The sequence below is a fragment of the Meriones unguiculatus genome, chromosome 15 (genome assembly GCF_030254825.1).
Source record: "Meriones unguiculatus strain TT.TT164.6M chromosome 15, Bangor_MerUng_6.1, whole genome shotgun sequence".
Taxonomy (NCBI): domain Eukaryota; kingdom Metazoa; phylum Chordata; class Mammalia; order Rodentia; family Muridae; genus Meriones; species Meriones unguiculatus.
Genome location: NC_083362.1, coordinates 43,807,009 through 43,825,250, shown reverse-complemented (window position 1 = coordinate 43,825,250; position 18,242 = coordinate 43,807,009). Strand labels below are relative to the sequence as shown.

Here is an 18,242-nt window from a genome sequence, read left to right as displayed (position 1 = left end):
AGAACCCTCTCTTGGGAAGTGACCCTGGGGTCCCCCCAGGGTCTAGAACAAGCTCCATTCACAAATGACCTTTGCAACCCCCAGAGGGTGGTGTAGCTGAAGGTTGCAGAGAAGGCTATCACCTGGCACTTCTGATGACAAGGGGCTGACCCCAAAGATCACAGGAAAGCACTCAGCTGCTTTCCTTGGGCTTTCCCCTAAAACATGGAAAGGAGCTGGGGGGGAGGGAGGCGGGGGGCACCTCCAGCAGCTCACAGGGTAGCGAGGGAGAAGGGGATACATTCTTGGAGGAGCTGGTGTCTCCTGTTCTGTGCTGCTCTCCCCACAGCAATGCTGCGAAGCCAGGCGGAGTAGGTGCTCAGCATTCGGCTTAGTACAAAAATCCACGGTAAGGATGCTCTACAACTGAGCCCAGCTCTGTGACTGAATACAGTGCAGCCTCTCTCTGTCTTCTCTCCTCCTTACCTCCTCACCTCATTCATGAAAGACTCTTAAAACTTCAACCCCCATGCCTACCCCACACTGCTCCACCACCACCACCACCACCACTCTCCACCCCCCACCCCCCACCGGCTCTGTGCAGCAGGAATGGGCTCTCCTCTGGTGCCCTTACAATTCTAATTACTTCAATGCAGCCATGGAATCAATTAAAGGCTCCCTTTTCTGTGCGATTCGGGTTGCTTTACTAGTAAATAAGTAGGGCTAGAAAAACAGGATGTACCACAGCCTGCATTCTGATAACTACCGATTTGTTCAGCTGATTATTTCTTTCTGGAAGGAGTGTTGTTTTTCTTTCTTGTAACTGTATTATGTAAGCCTCAAAGGAACATGCTCACCAAGAAGATTCTGCAAAAAGTTGTTGTGCACATAACTGACCTACAGGGACCCTTATTATTTCTTCATTAATAGGCCTGACCTTGTTTTCACAGCAGTTTTAAGTTTCCAGGAAAAAAAACGCACTTTAAGCACAAAGTTCCTATGCATGCCTTCCCCCCATGATCTAGTTTATTATAAATATTTTTCATGCATGTATATCAATATTGATGAAACATTACTGAGACATTATAATTAACTGAAGTCTGTGGTTCTTTTGATAGCTCGGTGAGTTTGGTCATGTTTCCATTTATTTAAAGTATCATATAGTTGTTTCCCTGGCTTGTACCATACCTTGACACTGGTACACAGATCCTTTCACTGTCTACAAAGTTTTGTCTTTCCCAGGATATCATATATTTACAACCAATCCGTATGTAGGCTGTAGGAGAAAATGCAGGCATGACCTGGCAGCTAGCCTACCTGGCACACTGAGCTTCTAGAAAAGAATCATGGCACAGAAGTCAGTATTCTGACTTCTGTGGTTTATCTCTGAGCCCTTTACCTACCCACAGGCATTACTTCCTTGTTGGGCACCCAGGTAATGATGGCATTAGGCCACCCAACTGGCTTTCTGATTTAGCTACATTCATTCATGTTTCCTCCATGGCTTCCTGTAGAGTGACAGCCTTACCCTAGTCCTCACCCACCATTCGGTTCTCTTCCAATGTTTTTACTTCCATCTTATCTAGACACAGTGTTTCCTAAAAGCGGCTCGCAGCTTTCATAACCCAGTCATTCATTATTACCATTTCAATTTGATTTTCTGCCTCTAAACCATCACCAAGGTCACCAGATTCCCAAATCCAACTGGCACTTTTCATTACTTATATGAAATATTCCTCAGCAATCTTTGATGCATTTAATCTGAACTTTCATCCTTTCTAGAGAGTCCACTGTGACTCTCTCTCCTTCCTCTTTCCTTACTTCTCTTTGCATTCCTTCTTGGTGTCTCTTATTTCCTGACCCACTAACCTTTCTGTGCATGGATCTAGGTGACTGCATCCACCCCACACCTCTAGCCTCAGAGCACCAGTGCCTTCCTAACTTCCCTTCACAGCCTGGAGGAGAACCCTCCCACACACTCTTACCTATAGGCGCCTAAACTCCCAACTCAGTAAGAAAAATACCATCTCTTCCTCTTTATCCCCTGCCCTTCCTTTCCCTGACCCACTCACTGCCCAGCAAGTATGTACAAATCCACCCCTCATCTAATACCCTGTTTTCTTACATGTGCTGACAAGGCACTGTCTAAGGAGAAGGCTTGCCATCATGGTCATGGCTAGCAACACCTGTATCTGCAATACTTTCCTTCCCAAACTGCGGTTCTGCGCCCATACATATGTTACCGTTTAACTGCCCTTTCAGCTGGCCATTAGCCCCTGAGACGTTTGTGTTCATTTCACAGGAGCTGTATGTATAGGATGATAAGCCAATGGTGGAGCCAAGCAGAGAAGTAGGTATCAAACAGCCAGCCAGACTTGTGGCCTACCTACGTGACGTGCTCCTGTACGCTGGACACCAAGAACAATGCTTTCAAATCTGTGCTTCTGCAACATGACCACCACAGGCAAAGCTGACATGATGTATCCTGTCGAGCAAAGTCAGGTTTTGAACCCCTGATCCTCCTGCTTCTGCCTCCAACATGCTGGGATTTCAAGCCTGTGTCATCAGGTCCAGCTCTGAAGTCTTTATTATAGGTTGTGAATTCCTGGCCACATTAGGTTAGGAGCACTGGTTGCCTTTTGTCCTGGATGTCTACTTAGACACGTGCAATGCAAACAGGTGCTATGCGGCATTGAAAGGCAGGCTGAAGAACACACCCAGAACCTGCACCCACCAACTCATATCTTCAAGAGTAATAACAGAAACCACATTTGATATCTCACTTCCATATTTTTAACTGTCTTGTCTGCACAGCTCCCTGAGCAAGTAAAAATAGTACTGGTGGGTCACTTAAGTCTAATGTAGCTCCCTAAATAGTACACTGATGCTCAAAAAGGTAACGAGTGAGAGCCCTGCAACATGAGAGACTTCACAAGGATCCTACGTAAGGATTTCCCCTAGGCATACTCTGGAACCGAAAATAAAACAGCATTCTAGAGCCAACATTATCAGAATAGTATTCCTCCCCTGTCCTGGGCTGAAAAGAGGCCTTCCTCTGTACATCTCCCTTTGTTCACTGTGTAGCTTGTGTTACACTTCGGAGGATCTCCCCGGGTGAGCCCAGGTGAGAGCCTGGGGAGAGGGTTCTGCTCAGGGAAGCTTTGGTTCTCTCCTGAGCAAACGTTCCTGTGTATCTCAGCTACTTACGAAGGTGTTTTCAAAACTCCACTGAGCGCTCTCTATCCCCAGACACGTGTTACCTCCAGCAGACCCCAGAAAAACATTAACAAGCATAGTGACATTCCAATGCCCCATCCTTCAAAGTCTAGCCAAGTCCTGAGTCCTCATCTCCCAGAAAGCCTTTCTCCAGCTCACACTGAGAAAAGGATCTCTTTCCCCAAAGAGGAAAAAAAAAAAAAAAAAAACGCTGATTCACAGCCTTACGCTGTGCTGTGCAGACTACTTCCTCTCTTCCTTTCCTACCTCCCTAACAAGGCCGAAAATAACCCAAAAGCAGAAAAGGGGGGAAAAAAAGGCAATGATTTTTACTTTGGGGAAAGTAAACTGATACACACAGCAAACTGCCATAAATAATTATCAAATGAATGAATGAACGAATGATAACAAGAACCGACACAATTATCTAGAGATGTTCTCATTAAATTCCATAAGCATTTAAAAATCTCAACAATGTACTGTTTATTACAGTTGTTTTTTTTTTCAAGTCCTTCAGATTAGATTTTTTTTCCCCTCAATAGAATGTGATTTTTGAGTTAAACTGTATAATCCATCCTAAAAATTACATTTCAGGAACAAACCGGGTGACAAACAGGAGGCCCCACTCGGCCATCTGTGTGCCAGACACCCTTCTTGTCGGTGAAGAGACTTTTTTTGACCTGCCTGTACTCACTAGTCTCTGCCCCTTGTGACAGATGGTATCTGTCCAAGCTTACCATTGTTCTTCCTTGCATTCTTTCAGTAGGTGCTCACAATGATCGCTCATTACCTCTCTTTCACACATGAGGCTTTCAACGAAAGAAAGAATTATTCGCCTGATGATAATGCTAAGAAGAAATAAGCTCCTTCTAAAACAGATTTAGTCTTGGTGCTGAAATTCATTCTAAATATTTACCTTCCAATCAATTTCTCAAGTAGAATAAATTTGGTTAACCCTAGAGACCTTTATTTTCCATACAATACATTTTTTTCTACAATAATAAGCTGGTTTTAGCCTTGTTATAAAATATTTGAAATCTGGCTCGTAAGGCACAAGTATGAAATATGAAGCAGGCCTTCGCTAGAACATTAACCATTTGATTAAATGTATGCATCCCCTCTCGCCCAATCTCTATTCCCTTGCTGTTGGTTTATTATTCAGTACTGATAAATAATCTGGCCATAGAGTTAGCATATAAGAAAAGCCCATGTTTCGGGGAAGGTCTAACTGCCAAGCTACCACACATACACACACACACACACACACACACACACACACTATTCTTGAAGTCTCATTTCCTTATTACGTAAACTAGTGCTCAAGTCTAGACTAGGAGTCTGGAACTCAGAGGCTCCCGGGAGCCAGAAAAGTGTCTAGAGTGGCGTTTGGGCAACAGAACATCAGGGAGTGGGAGATGCTGGGAGAAACTCACAAGCTACAGCCTGCTTCCGGGAGATGCTGCTGTTTCACTATAGCCCATGGCCATACAGGAACGTGAGCTCCATACCTGATGCTTCTCCAACGCAGCTGGAAACTGGGCCTCACTGGGATATTACCTAAGGCTCAGTTCTATGTATTATTATTATTTTATATCTATAGGCAGGTACTGTCTGAACTCATCCAAATATGTTTAAGGCCAGGGGAGACCAAAGGTCAGCATTTTGCAGCCTCTAACTTAGGTGCTCTTTTTATTTCTTCCTGATGTAAAGTTCTGCTTTCTCTTTGGTGTTTATTTGATAAGAAAGACATGTTGTACTTTACCCATCTTTGAAACACTTTGGCTGAGAGAAATCAGGTTAAATGGCGTGCCAACAGAGCTCTGGAGGCAAAGACAAGAAGCCCCTCTCCCCCTTCCCTTTTTAAAGTCTCAGGGCTTCAGGAAAGCAGCTTAGCTTCTCAGAACCGAACATTTTCATCATCTAACAAAACAGGAGTAATTCTTCTAACTTCATAATTTCATTGTGTTATTTGAATGGGATTATATTCATGGGAGAATATTTAAACTCTAAAGCACTGATCAGCTGTCAGGAATAATGGCTGTATTGACAATCTTCCCGAAAATCAAACAGTATTTAGGAGAGCAGGCCATCACTTACAAAGACAGACAGACAGACAGACAGGGACACAGAGAGACAGACAGACACACAGAGAGAGACCCTCAGGACTTTGAGTAGGGATCACCAATTATCATGTTGCTAAATATATCTAAATCTTCATATAATCTTCATATATGTAGTTCAAACCAAGACTTGGCTACTTTTGCACAGCCTGGCACTGGAACTGCCCGTGCTAGTAACCAAGCCAGAGTCACTCAGTCCAAGATCTCCAGAGTCTGAGGGCTATCTAACTGCAGTCGTTCAACTTGGGGCTTGGGATGGCTCACAAAGACCTATGACACTTAACTAGATCCACATGTTGTCAAGAAAGCTGAATGATTTCCCTCGCTCTAGGCAAACGGCAGTCACCACCCAATAAAATGTGGCATCTGCCTCTGGCACCTCCCCACCCTGAAGTTGAATTAGGAAGTTTTGGCTCTATCCACAGCCCCCTGGGGGGGGGGGGGTCTAGACTTGCTGCTCCCAAGATTTCTAAGAAATAAGCACTGTCACCGCTAGGCACAGGTAATCCTCAGCCTTCTCCAGGGAACAACTAAGTGGTGCTGCACTCCATCCTGTCATCCTCACTCCCAACAGGTCTTCCAGCTTGTTTAAACCAAACACTCCATGCTATAAATGAAACAAGTCCATGAAAACAGTTTAGGCCAAAGTCTGACAATTTTTTATGGAATCAAAGTACATATCATAGGATTTGTAGGTCATAGCATATATGTCACAAGTACTCTGTATGGTCACATGACAGCAGCCAGGACAATCTTTAAATGTTATGGCCTAGCAAGCAAATATGAAACTGTCACTACAAAGACAGCTTTAGTTTGTCCACTCTTTGCTTACACTCTTCTGTTCATTCTCTATAAAGTGAGTCATTTCACTAGCAGATGATATGCAACTGCTGATGAAGAATTATTCTCATGAAAACCGTTGCCAGATAGAACAAAACACTGCAAAATGCTTTACCAAGGGACTTCAGTCCCTTCTCAAAGCTACCCCATGAGGTGTCTGTTTCATTTCCTACTTCCCCAGTAATGAAACTAAAGAACTGGCTTAGCATCTGTCCCACGGGTACAAAGGAGTAGACACAGGCAGAGCCATACCCCAGGTTTCTCTGCCCTCTCCCCTGCCTCCACTAAAGCAGCTACCCATGAATTACACACAGGAATTTCAAAGATGCCTCTAAAATCCCTGAGCACATCTGAGACTGAGTACTCACTATACTTTCACTAAATAATATTTATCATAATAGTGAACATTTTTAAAGTTTAGCTGAAATGAATTCCATTTTAATGTCAAAGAAAAACTGGTGTTAAGTTCCATTTACCAGCCTCTTAGTTTCGATTAAGACTATAAAATTTACTTACGTACTCTACAGAAGATAGTAATGAGGCAATAATGGACCCATTTCTAAAGCAATACACAATTTTAGGTAAGATAAGTCATTTTTCTGGTAGCTTTTATTGGGTCTCAGTAGACACATCCAGCTTTTTCTTATACTTAATTTGAAATACAAATCTATTTTACAGATTTAGCACCCTATATTATGGAGCATCCTGGGAACAACTATTAAATTGAAAGAACCCCCATCATTTAAAAATACAAATACTTAACATGAAGAAACCATGAATATGATACTATTTCTATTGAGCACCTGATAAAGCATAATATGCTTTTAAAAATGCAGATGCTGAGACTCAGGGCTGAACTTTGGGCAGAGCACAGGGAGTCTGGAGGAAGGGAGGGCTGGGATTGGAGAGACATGGAGGGGCCAGGTGCCCCAAAGGGAGACCAACAAAACTGGGAGATCTGAGCCCAGGGGGTCCTGAAGACACTGATGTAACAATGGAGGACCATGCTTGGAGAGGACCTAGACCCCCTGCTCAGATGTGGCTGACTGGCAGCTCAGTCTCCATGTGGGTTCCCAAGTAAGGGGAGCAGGGGCTGCCTCTGTGATGAACAAGGTTGCCTGCTCTTTGATCACTTGCCCCTGGTGACGAGGCCTTATCAGGCCACAGAGGAAGAGGATCCAGGCAGTCCTGGTGAGAGGTGACAGGCTATAGGTGGGTGGCAGTGGTGTGGACTGGGGGAAGAGGATAAGGAGGATGAGAGAGGGAGGGTGGGACTGGGGGAGCTGAGGAAGGGGGCTTCAATCGAGATATATGGTGAATAAATTGTGAAGAAAGGGAATAAAAATTAAAAATGCTCCTTTAAACATTTTTTTCTTAATGTTGAAGGTGTTTTAATAAAATAATTTCCAAGTCTTTGGCAGACATAGCCAGTCCCTGCTGAAGGTTCTTGCCCTCAGCTGAACATTGCCATCTATGGCGTTAAAAGCAGTTGGTTTCAAATGTTTTAAGCTAACCATCGTCTTCTCATTATTAATTACCATTTGATAAAAACAAAAAGTTAATAAATGAAGTCAAAAGAGTTCTTGGTCTCCTCACCTGTCCACATGCCCTTAGCTGCAAACCATAAAAAGTACAACATGGTTAGATTTTTAAGAACTGGAAAGTAGCCATTTTTCACAGATCTGCCTAATCAGTACAGGGGCTGATGGAAAACAACTCTCCAAAGTTCAGCAAAGCAAGATGTGCTCCCTGATAACCAGCCAGGGGGGGGGGGGAGAGCGAATATTAAGTACAATGGGCAGCTAGCTGTGTTCCAGTTAGCATCTCTTGAAGGGATATGAAAAATGCAACAGATAAGGGAAAACCAGGAACCTAGAAGCATGGTACAGCTTTCACCCGAGGCTATGCTGAGAGGGGTCAACACAGTGTCAGGATGCAAATTTACTGTCAACTCATGCTTCTATGCGCTTTGTCCGTTTGTGTCGTAGATCCATGTATTACATCAAAAGCTAAGAAACGCTTAGACTGGAGTGTGTGCTGGCCTGAGGCTGTGAATCCAACCTACAAAACAACCAAACTTCTATCTTCATAGAATTGTTGTCATTCAACCCACATCCCTACAGTCCTCCTGATCCAGGCTACAATTTCTTTGAGATAATACATTTTTATCTTAATCTTCTGTCTTTAGTGCCTAGCACAGGGTATGTCAAAGATAATAATAACATTCCATCCCTTCCAAATGCCAGGTTCTATGCCAAGTCATCTTTTGCAAAAAGTGCTTTACTCCTCAAAACAACCTTCTGGTGCTAAATATTTAAATGAATGAAAAAAATAGTGTTAAGTCATATTTGTAAATTATACTTTAAATGAAGAGGTTCATTCTTGCAAGAAGCTCTTCAAAAGCACATTAACACACACATAAACACATAAATACACACAGACACACACACACACCAAAGCAGTGATTAACACCCATGTCAAATATGAAGTGGTATATTAAAGTTTATACACAAACAAATCTCCATAACTAATTTGTACCCAGGATTCCCAGTAGCTTTCAAACTCTTGAGAGTCATAAAATTCTGGAAGCAAAATATACATTAAACTTAGGAAGAAGAAGAGTTGGTCTGGTGCTGAATAAAACAGATGGAAAGAAATCAAAACTCAGGAAGAAAAAAAAACCATTAACTTCACAGGAAAATATGGAAAGTTTTCCAGACAGTTAGAGGTGAGCTGTTTCATATCTCTTCAGCAAGCTCCCAGCTCTCCTTCAGAGCTATGCTGTTAGACTTGACAGGTAGACATCATTAGAAGTGGAAATAATGTGAAGACAAAAACAAAATCAGAGAGGTATGCAAGGGCCTCATCAAGTATGCTCTCCTTTTATTTCGTTGTCACTTTGAACTGCTATATATGCACTTAGCTAAAGCTCATCCCTGATTCATATAAGCTGAGTCAATAAAATGTATCTGCTGATCAGAGATGCCAGGCTGAATGAATGATAGTTGTGCTTTTCTAGAGTTAAATATAAACTGTGCATCTGATTAAACCATTACTTCTGCAGAAAATAGAATATAGTGATATGTAAAATGACATTGTAAAGTTGTCTTTATAAAAGGGACCAGCATTTTTGGATAAGAATTTAAATGGGGGCTGGGTATGTTGGTGCATGCCCTTAATCCCAGCACTCAGAAGGCAGAGGCAGGTGGATCTCTGTAAGTCTGAGGACAGCCTGGTCTATGAAGCAAGTCCAAGACATCCAGGGCTCTGTTTGTTACACAGAGAAACCTGTTTTGAAAACAAAAAGGAAGAGGAGGATAAAGGATGAGGAGAAGGAGATGGAGACAAAGAAGAAGGAGGGAGGAGAAGACAGATGGAGAAGGAAGAGAAGGAAAAAGGATAGCTTTAAGCAAATATGTGAGTCTGCCAAAAAAAATTCTCCCCAGAGCCTCATGATTTTGAAGTTGAGACTTTGGGTGAAAGGCCTTTCTCTGTGGGCTTCTTTCCCTGATTGGTGTTGATAAACTCATCCTGGAATACAGAAGCTCCTTTCTGCAATGAGGAGCATTTCAGATTCTCATGCCCTTCTCTCCCCATGACCATTAAACTATAATCAAAATCTCTGTCTACTACAAACAGAGAAAATATCCTTATGAATTTCTTGCAGGCTACCTCTGCAGATATGGGCAAAGATGCAAGAAAGGGAATGGTTTTTTTAAAAGGCAGCATCCTTGCTCAGCCTTGAGAACCTTTGCCTCTAGAATCTAGCCAGTGCTGGCCAGCAGATAAAGCAGGTGTACTTTTATAATTTTGCTGGGTCTGGTGTTTCCCTACTTAGTATCTCTTACAATCTGAACCTGTCTTCCAATGTTTTCATGTCATTTTCTTGGTGCTCTTTACTAAACATTAGTAATTAGAAATGAGTCATGATTCCCCAGTTTCGTGACCACCAAGAGCTAAGCAGGTCTTAATTAAATCTCTTAATTAACATTGAAAGGTTATTGGCTCTCACCTGAGATTCTGTAATGAACTAGTGCTGGTTTGACTTACTGTAGATGGACGGAGATATGGGGTATTTGGAGGTTAATGAACACAACTTGTAATATTTGCAAGTATTATTCACATAGAATTTAAAAAGAAGGAAGAGGGTAAGATTTAACTTTACTCCAACTTTCACCCTCCAACATCATAAAAATTAATTTTTCTTGCACTGTGTATGGAACTTTATCCTCCAGATGTCACAGCTGCCTCCTCCTCTACTCAGCTCTCATGTAACCCTGGACAGTGTTCTCTGCTTAGTCATTCCAGGCAAAGGAGGTCCCTGCTTCCTTTATTACCACATGTTCCTGTTTGATTTCCCAAATAGAATGTGGTGCTGCTTACGTTTAACATATTGTGAGCATTGAACTTTTAAATGCATGTTAAACAGGGCCTGACACAAAAGATCTCCACAATACTAGCTCTTATCGTTCCGTTGCCTGCCATTATCTTGTCTGTCTACTTTATTCTTCTTGCTATTATTTTCATTGCTGCATTTGCATTGCTTAGGATACGGCTGTGTGCGTATGTGCATGTGTGTTCAAAATGGTTTACTAAATCAATTTTACCTCATTCTTCTTTCATCCGTAATTGCAATGGTACACTTAACTCACATATATTTTCCTCCCACTTGAAGTGAAATTCTAAGTGTAATGTGATTGTCACTGGGAATCCAAGGTAAATTAATAAATGTCCTTGTGGGGAAAGCAAAGCATACCAATGGATAATTATGTCACAGTATGGTAATAAAATAAAAGGCAGCTAAAAATAGAGTACCGCTTAAGAACAGAAAGCACCTTAACATCTCCATTTTGCTTGTTAGAATTTCCCAGAAATGTATAAGATCTGCCATTCTTCCTGAAGCTCTTGATCCTTTTGTCTTACCATGTGCGGGATACACACATTCCACACTCCTGCCTTCCCCACTCCCCCTCACAGTTCAGGCACTGTCCTTGTGTCTTTTCTAAACCATGGGATCACTCAAGTTTAACCTCAGATCTGTATCACCTGGTTATTGTCCGCTTTCTTACACAGGCTTTTACAGTCCAAAGACTCCAATGTCTACAGCAGTGCATCTCCGCCATTTTTTTTTACTATGTGGAGTCCAACATATAAACAAACTAATACTATCAGAGCAAAGAAAAGAGACCACTCTCTCAGAAGGTCATGAAAGGTACTACAGATGAGCGACACTTCAGTTTGTCCTAAGAAATAAATGGGAAACTTCCAAGGTAAGAAATTAGGATATTTCATGCTTTAGAAAGCATTGGCTTTGGGGAGAGTCATAAAAATTCCAGTGCAGCCAAAATAGGGATGCACAGTTGAGAAGGTGGCAAGAGATGAAAGCAAAGAAGGCAGAGGGATCCAAACCCCAGCTGGGATGTGGAGGTGCCGGTTCTACCTGGGCTGTAATGAGAAAATGTGTACGAGCGAGGACACAGCATTAACAGAACTGTGCTGGGTGAAGACAGTCTTGCTGAGGGGAGAGACTGGTGGAATAAAGCTGGTAGCAGAGAGGAGAGGTCAGGGTCAAAACTGAGGTGCCAACGTGGAGAATGGAGAGATGCTTGTTTGGGATTGCTTCATTAGCAAAAGATTGAGCGCGATGTTAATTTGATGGCACTTACTTATGTCTTTTTGCTATATGTCTTAATTAAAATTAAAATTTCTTAAAACCTGAGATACAAAAATCACTCTGGAAATAAAACTAAATACACAGGGAAGGGAACAATTTGCACTTTTTCCAGGCAAAATTATGTACAATCCCAGAGGACTCCAGAGGCCGGATGTCCTCTAAGTGCATAACAAATAATATTCACTTGGGAGGATCATAGGTCATAAAAAAGGAAAAGCAATAAGTCTAAACAACAACTAAATAAAACACCAACTACTTGAAGAACTACTCAAATTTGAACAGAGAATATGAAATTGGGGCTACAGAACAATGAATAGTGATATATATATATATATAAAAAGCAAAACAATGAATGAAATAATAGCATATGGAAATATAGCTTGCTGGAAATGTGCTTTTCTAACATCAAAAAGGCCTGTGTTAAATCCCCAGAACAATAATACAAAGTAAAACATAACCTAGGGTATGATAATGCAAATTCAAAACTGTCGTTTCTTGCTAGAAATGGGAAAGACTGGGGAAGCCTTCAAAATAAATGACAACAGAGTTAAACCTAAAAGTGTGTAGTAAGTGCATTTGTAGAGCTGAATGGACGTCCTTTTCAAAAGCAAGCAAAGACAGAGGTGAAGGGATTGAGGAAACATAAAAGGAACAGTCCTTGGCAAAGTAACAATATACCCTGAGCTTCAAGGACCCACTAGAGACAGGTTGGATAAAAAGGGTCATGCTGAGGGTCATGCCTCAGAGAACGTGAGTTGCCAGTGGCAATTACTGTAGAATAAATGGACAGGAGCAAAGCAATCAAATGCAGAGTAGGAGTTAGGATGGAAACCAACAGACAGATAGGGAAGTAACTTTTGAATTAAAAAAAAAAAAAGAAAGAAAGAAAGCACTGAAGTTCCCTTGAGCTCCCGAGAGGGGTTAAGGACACCAGGAGAACGCAGCCCACAGGAACAACCTAGCAGGACTCATAGAGGCTCACAGAGATTGAAGAAGCAGTCGTAAAGCCTGCACGGTTCTGCACTTTGTCCTCTGCATATATGCTATGGTTGTGAGGTTGGTGTTTTGTGGGACTCCTAGCAGTAGGAGCAGGGGTGTCTCTGATTCTTTCACCTGTCCCTAGGACCCTTTCCCTCCTACTGGGTTGCCTCACCAGCCCTGATATGAGGGGATCTGTAACTTGTTCATATATATATCCCTCCATTTCTTTTTCTGAAAAGAAATGGATGGGGAGGAGATGGGAATGGGGATTTGGAGGAGTGGAGGGAGGGGCGACTGTGGCTGGGGATATATTGTATGAGAGAAGGATAAACAAATAAATAAAAAAGCAGGTGAAGCTTAATAACTGACATTAGAAAAACCATAAGCAAATCAAACCCAGTGAGGAATATAGCTGAGAGCTCGTGCTAGCACCTGAAATAATTCTATTAGTTGAAACCAGGTGCTGTTTCCTGCTAAATCTGGCCCCAGTCAGGCCCTGAAAGTGTAGCAGATTCCCTGAACTTGAGAAGGTAATTCACAAAGGAAGGAAGGAAGAAAGAGAAAGATAGAGCAAGAAAGAAGGGGAAAAAAAGGCAATTAACCATAGGCTAAAAGAGGCAGTGGAAGACAGGCAGCCTGGAGAGACCCCACTCTTCCATGGGATTACCAGATCATGAAACTTTGAGTCACGTGTTAAAATGGTCCAAAAAATTTTTCCTTCTTGTTTAAATGTGTGTGTGTGCACATACATACATGGGCTGATTTCTTTGTTGCTGTTCTCAGTAACGTGATAGCAAAAGAGGACAGATAAATAATAATCACAGATTAGAGATGTTTAGAGCAAGCAACAATAGGGCAGAGAGACCAGAGCATGAAGGCTTGAAGAAGTAACAACAGCCAACTTTCACTGATCGGCCAGAAGGTCGCCCACAAACTCGGGGACAAGTGAGACCATGAGGCATGTCAAAGCAATGGGTGGGACAGAGAGCTGGAGAGAGTAAGGCCAAGACTGGACCAAAAAAAAAAAAAAAAAAAAAAAAAACAGGCATAAAAGGGTTACCTGGGGTTAATGGGACTAGAACATACTACAGGACGTTTTGGCACTTTAAGAGCCTGGATAGGAAAAACTGAAGATGAATTTAGAAGCAAACAGACCTAGATCAGAATTCTGGCTCTGCCATTTACTACTAGCCAGGTGACCTCAAGGTTCTGTTTCCTGATCACTGTGATGAACATAAACGTGTCTGCCTTGCAAGCATCTTAGTAACACTGAGAGATCCTCTATGCAAACAGGGGACACTGGGTCACGTGAGGCATCACTATTTTGATGCTACTGGCTTTACATTGTCCTTACTGAACAGCTCAGATGAGAATTAAGTGGCAGATAGGAATTTCCCCCACTAGTTTTCCCCCAAATATACACACAAATTAGCAGTGAAAACACTGAATTAAACTCTTCTAACTCATCAGCCCCAAACTTCAAAAGCCTAAAGAGGAACTTCCCACTCCCAGTTGATAAGACAGACTTTGTATTCTGCATTTTGTTTACTTGTGAGTCAGCCTATTATCAGTGCTTACAAATCAGCCCTAATTATCAGAAGAAAGCAATGTGGTTGTTCTAACTGGCTGATCATCAATTACCACAGGAAGTCTAACTAGTAAGCAATAATTACTAGATTATTTCATAAAGAATGTTGCTGATTATTTTTCCTGGAGGTGCTGCACTTGTTCAAGATAAATTACAGCACTGTCTACATCTTTACCTATTTTGTCAAAATTCAGAATCAGTCCATGACAGGAAGTTCCAAGGCCTTGAGGTTCAAGCTGCCTTTCTGACACCTAGCCTCCAACTTAACAGCAGCTCAAACGCAACAAGGTAGAACAGAGAGAACTCTTGGTATGCCTCCTGCCACATCTTCAGTAGGTATTCCATCTTCAACCCACCTCTCCAAACCCCAACACAGGAAGCTCCAAGAATTCTGCTTATTCTCACTCTCCTACTCTCATCCATCAACCAGTCTGGTGGGCTCTGCATGTTCCAAAGCCATGAACTTCTCAGTTACCACTAACTGAGAAGGCTGAGGTGACGTCATCTTGAACTTGGGTTTCTGGGTTTACAAACTCCTGATGATGTTATCTTTGACCCTTGATCATTCACTGTCTACCTAGCAACAAGTGGAACCATGAAAAGTGTTATCAGATTGCATCTTTCTGTAAACTCTATGATGTCTCTGATTGCTATTCTGAGAACATCCAAGTTTTCCCTGTGGGGCTCTCACCTTATCTCCCATACCCGTATGTGACCTCAGCTCTTGTCATTCTTCTCATCATTCACTCACTTCTCTGTTTCCTGACTATGTCAAGCTCATCCCTTACCAGTTCGGTATTTCTACTGAGGAGGAAACATAACCTCTACAATGAGTCCATCCCAAACTTAATTAAAACCTAATGTTTCTCCATTGCACTACCGTGTTTTAATTTTTCATTGCCAAGATGACATATCATAGATACTCAACACATAACTAATAAATAATCCGTTTACAATTACCTTCAGAGTATACTAAACACACCATCCAGGCTTCTGTATCACTCTACTTGGGATACTAAAATGTTGCTCAAAATTCATCCGAGTTGATACCCACCAACTTCCTGCGTGAAGGTGCACGGTCCTAGAACAAAAGGAACTTATGAATCTGGGACTATAAGCGGGTAAAGTACCTGCCTGCAGGCATGAGGTCCTGTATTAGATCCCTAGCATCCTACAGACCAGGTGTGGTGGCATGTGTCTGTAATCTAAGACTTGGGAGGCAGAGATAGAAGGATCAGTTCATCTTCAGGGACATGGGGAGTTTGAGTCTAGTCTGGAATCCATGCAGTCCAATCTGAAAGGAAGAAGAGAGAGAGAGAGAGAGAGAGAGAGAGAGAGAGAGAGAGAGAGAGAGAGAGAAAGAAAGAAAAGAAAGAAAGGAAGGAAGGAAGGAAGGAAGGAAGGAAGGAAGAAAGAAAGAAAGAAAGAAAGAAAGAAAGAAAGAAAGAAAGAAAGAAAGAAAGAAAGAAAGAAAGGAAAGAAGAAATGAATGAACAAAGAAGAAAAGAAACTTAGTATCCGTGTATCCTTCCTCAAGTTTGTTTACAGGGGGACACAGTATTGCAGCTGGGACCCTCTCCTAACAGCTGGGACTCACCTCACAAACACCCACATTGTGTCTCCTTGAAGAACACGAAGAACAAGCAGTCCTCCCACTTCAGTCAGGGAGAGTCCTCACAGCAGGAAAACACCAAGAACGCGTGAAGACAAGGCCTTCACCCAGGCCCTTATGCCTGCTATGGGGATAACACTCTTTCATCCTGCTCTGTGGATACAGACAAAACCTCTATCAGTTGGATTCTTCCTGCTCATTGCCACAACCCTTTGACAACAGGAAGCTTCTACCTTTGTGGGAAACCTGAAGGCCCACCTTCTAGGGGATGCCAGAAAGTCAACGGAAATGTTTTCCACACCAGGTAAGAAGTAGATATTTTGAAAAACATTTTGTTGATAAATATCACACAGGATATAAATATGTAAAAACAAAAATATAGTACGGGCTTTACTTTGAAAATCTTAATCCCAAGAGACATCATAGCAGTTTCTATAACTTTGGTCCTCCAAAGCAAACAAAAAATAGGAATGTATGTACTACCAACAGCTCAGAATACTCTTAGAATAGAATTTCTGTCTTTCCATAAAATAAGATAAAGAACAGTGAATTAATACTGAAGGATAGTTGTTTGTTTTGTTTTTAATTTCTCCTTTTTCAGGAGTTTCAGTAAAATTAACCTTACAAGGACATTTTCCACGTGGCTGTCAGCCATACAATGAAAATTAACAAGGTCAGGATGTCTTGAGAAAGACATTTTCTCACAGCTTCCATTTGGCATCGCCTTTTCTCTTGCTATGGGTAGTTCCTTGAGCTAGAATGCCTCCACACTGACTTTATCGTGGAAAGATTTTTTTTTCCAAGAAATTAGAGTTCCATGTTTTCCAGACATTGCAAAACAAATGCTGCACTTGCATTTCCTTGACAAAACCTGGCGGCCTGCCTTAAAAGCACATTACTCAGCATGTGCCCGGGTGGCCTAACTCCCAAGTCCTCCAGAATCTTACAACATGGGGTCTTCTTCTTTCTTAAGAAGCATTCACTTTCAGATAAGATGCTTCCATGAACTAAATCAGCTATTTCCCCTTGTCAGAAAATCAACTGGAGCCAAGCATAGGGAGAAAGAATTCAGCTCTGCAAAAACAAACTAAAAAATACAGCCCCCAGGAGATGTGTGTGTGTGTGTGTATAGTCCTTAATAAATCAAATGAATTTTTGAAAGTCTATTTCTAATAATATTTTTATTTGTAACAATGACACCTGCATTTAATCTAACCAGTGTGTTGGTTTGAATAATGATCACAGCCGCCCCTCCCATAGGCTCAGATGTGTGAATATTTGGCCTCATTTAGTGGCACTGTTTAGGGAGGTTTAGGAGGTGTGAACCTTGCTGGAGGAAGTACGTCACGGGGGGGGCGGGCTTTGAGGTTTCAAAGCCATGGGGCATTTGCAGTTTGCTCTCTCTGCTTGCTGCTTGTGTTTTGAGGTATGAGCTCTCAGCTGTTCCTGACACCATGTCTGCCTGTTGCTACACTCCCCGTGATAGATGGGCTCTTATCCCTCTGGACCTGTAAGCTCAAATGAGCCTTTCCTTCTATAAGTTGCCCTGGCCAAATGGTGTTTTATCACAACAGAAAAGTAACTAAGACCTAAGACAACCTGCATTCAAGAGAGGGCAAATAATATGGGCAACTTTGGGGGAGTTGAGTTCTCAAATGTTGTCCTGATGTTTCTGAGAAATGTAAAACTGCTAGAGCTGATTGCATAGTCTACAAATGAGAAGTGCTTACAGGAGAAAAGTACAAAAGGTATGACAAAGTGGAAATGCATATCTTGATAGCCACCTTGCCTCTTTGTATTTCTATAAAACATGCATTTGGTATGTAAGTTGATTTATGGCCAAGTCCTTTCTCAGTCTAAGGTCTTTTGATCTCCCGTCTGAAGTCAATGAAACAGGCAGTATGCACCATCATTCTGTAACTCCCTCTGTAACAAGAAGTACTGGAGGTATTTCACAGGTGTATGGTACTTTGTTTCTCTCTGCTTCTGTTCAGTAAAGACAGGCTGTTCATTCCCAGGGCTCCTTCCTCTGTTCTCTGTCTTATTTGTGCAGCAGCCGAGGGATCTTCTTCCTCAGGAGGAAGGGGGGAGAAGCCCCACACTCCAGAGATGCCAAAGGAACTCATGGTTTCTCACTTCTCTTCCTCAGTTTCCTTGTCATTTGTAGCACAGGGCCTCATTTAATACATATAAATTAATAAGAACAATAAATAGTAATTAAGTGGTAAATAC

The 18,242-nt window shown here is 42.0% G+C and overlaps 1 protein-coding gene across 2 annotated transcripts in view; it reads right to left on the bottom strand.

Moving 5' to 3' along the window:
• The window catches only part of Plcl1 (phospholipase C like 1 (inactive)), a 307,260-nt gene that overhangs the window by 137,067 nt on the left and 151,951 nt on the right, over positions 1 to 18,242 (bottom strand). The window lies entirely within an intron of this gene.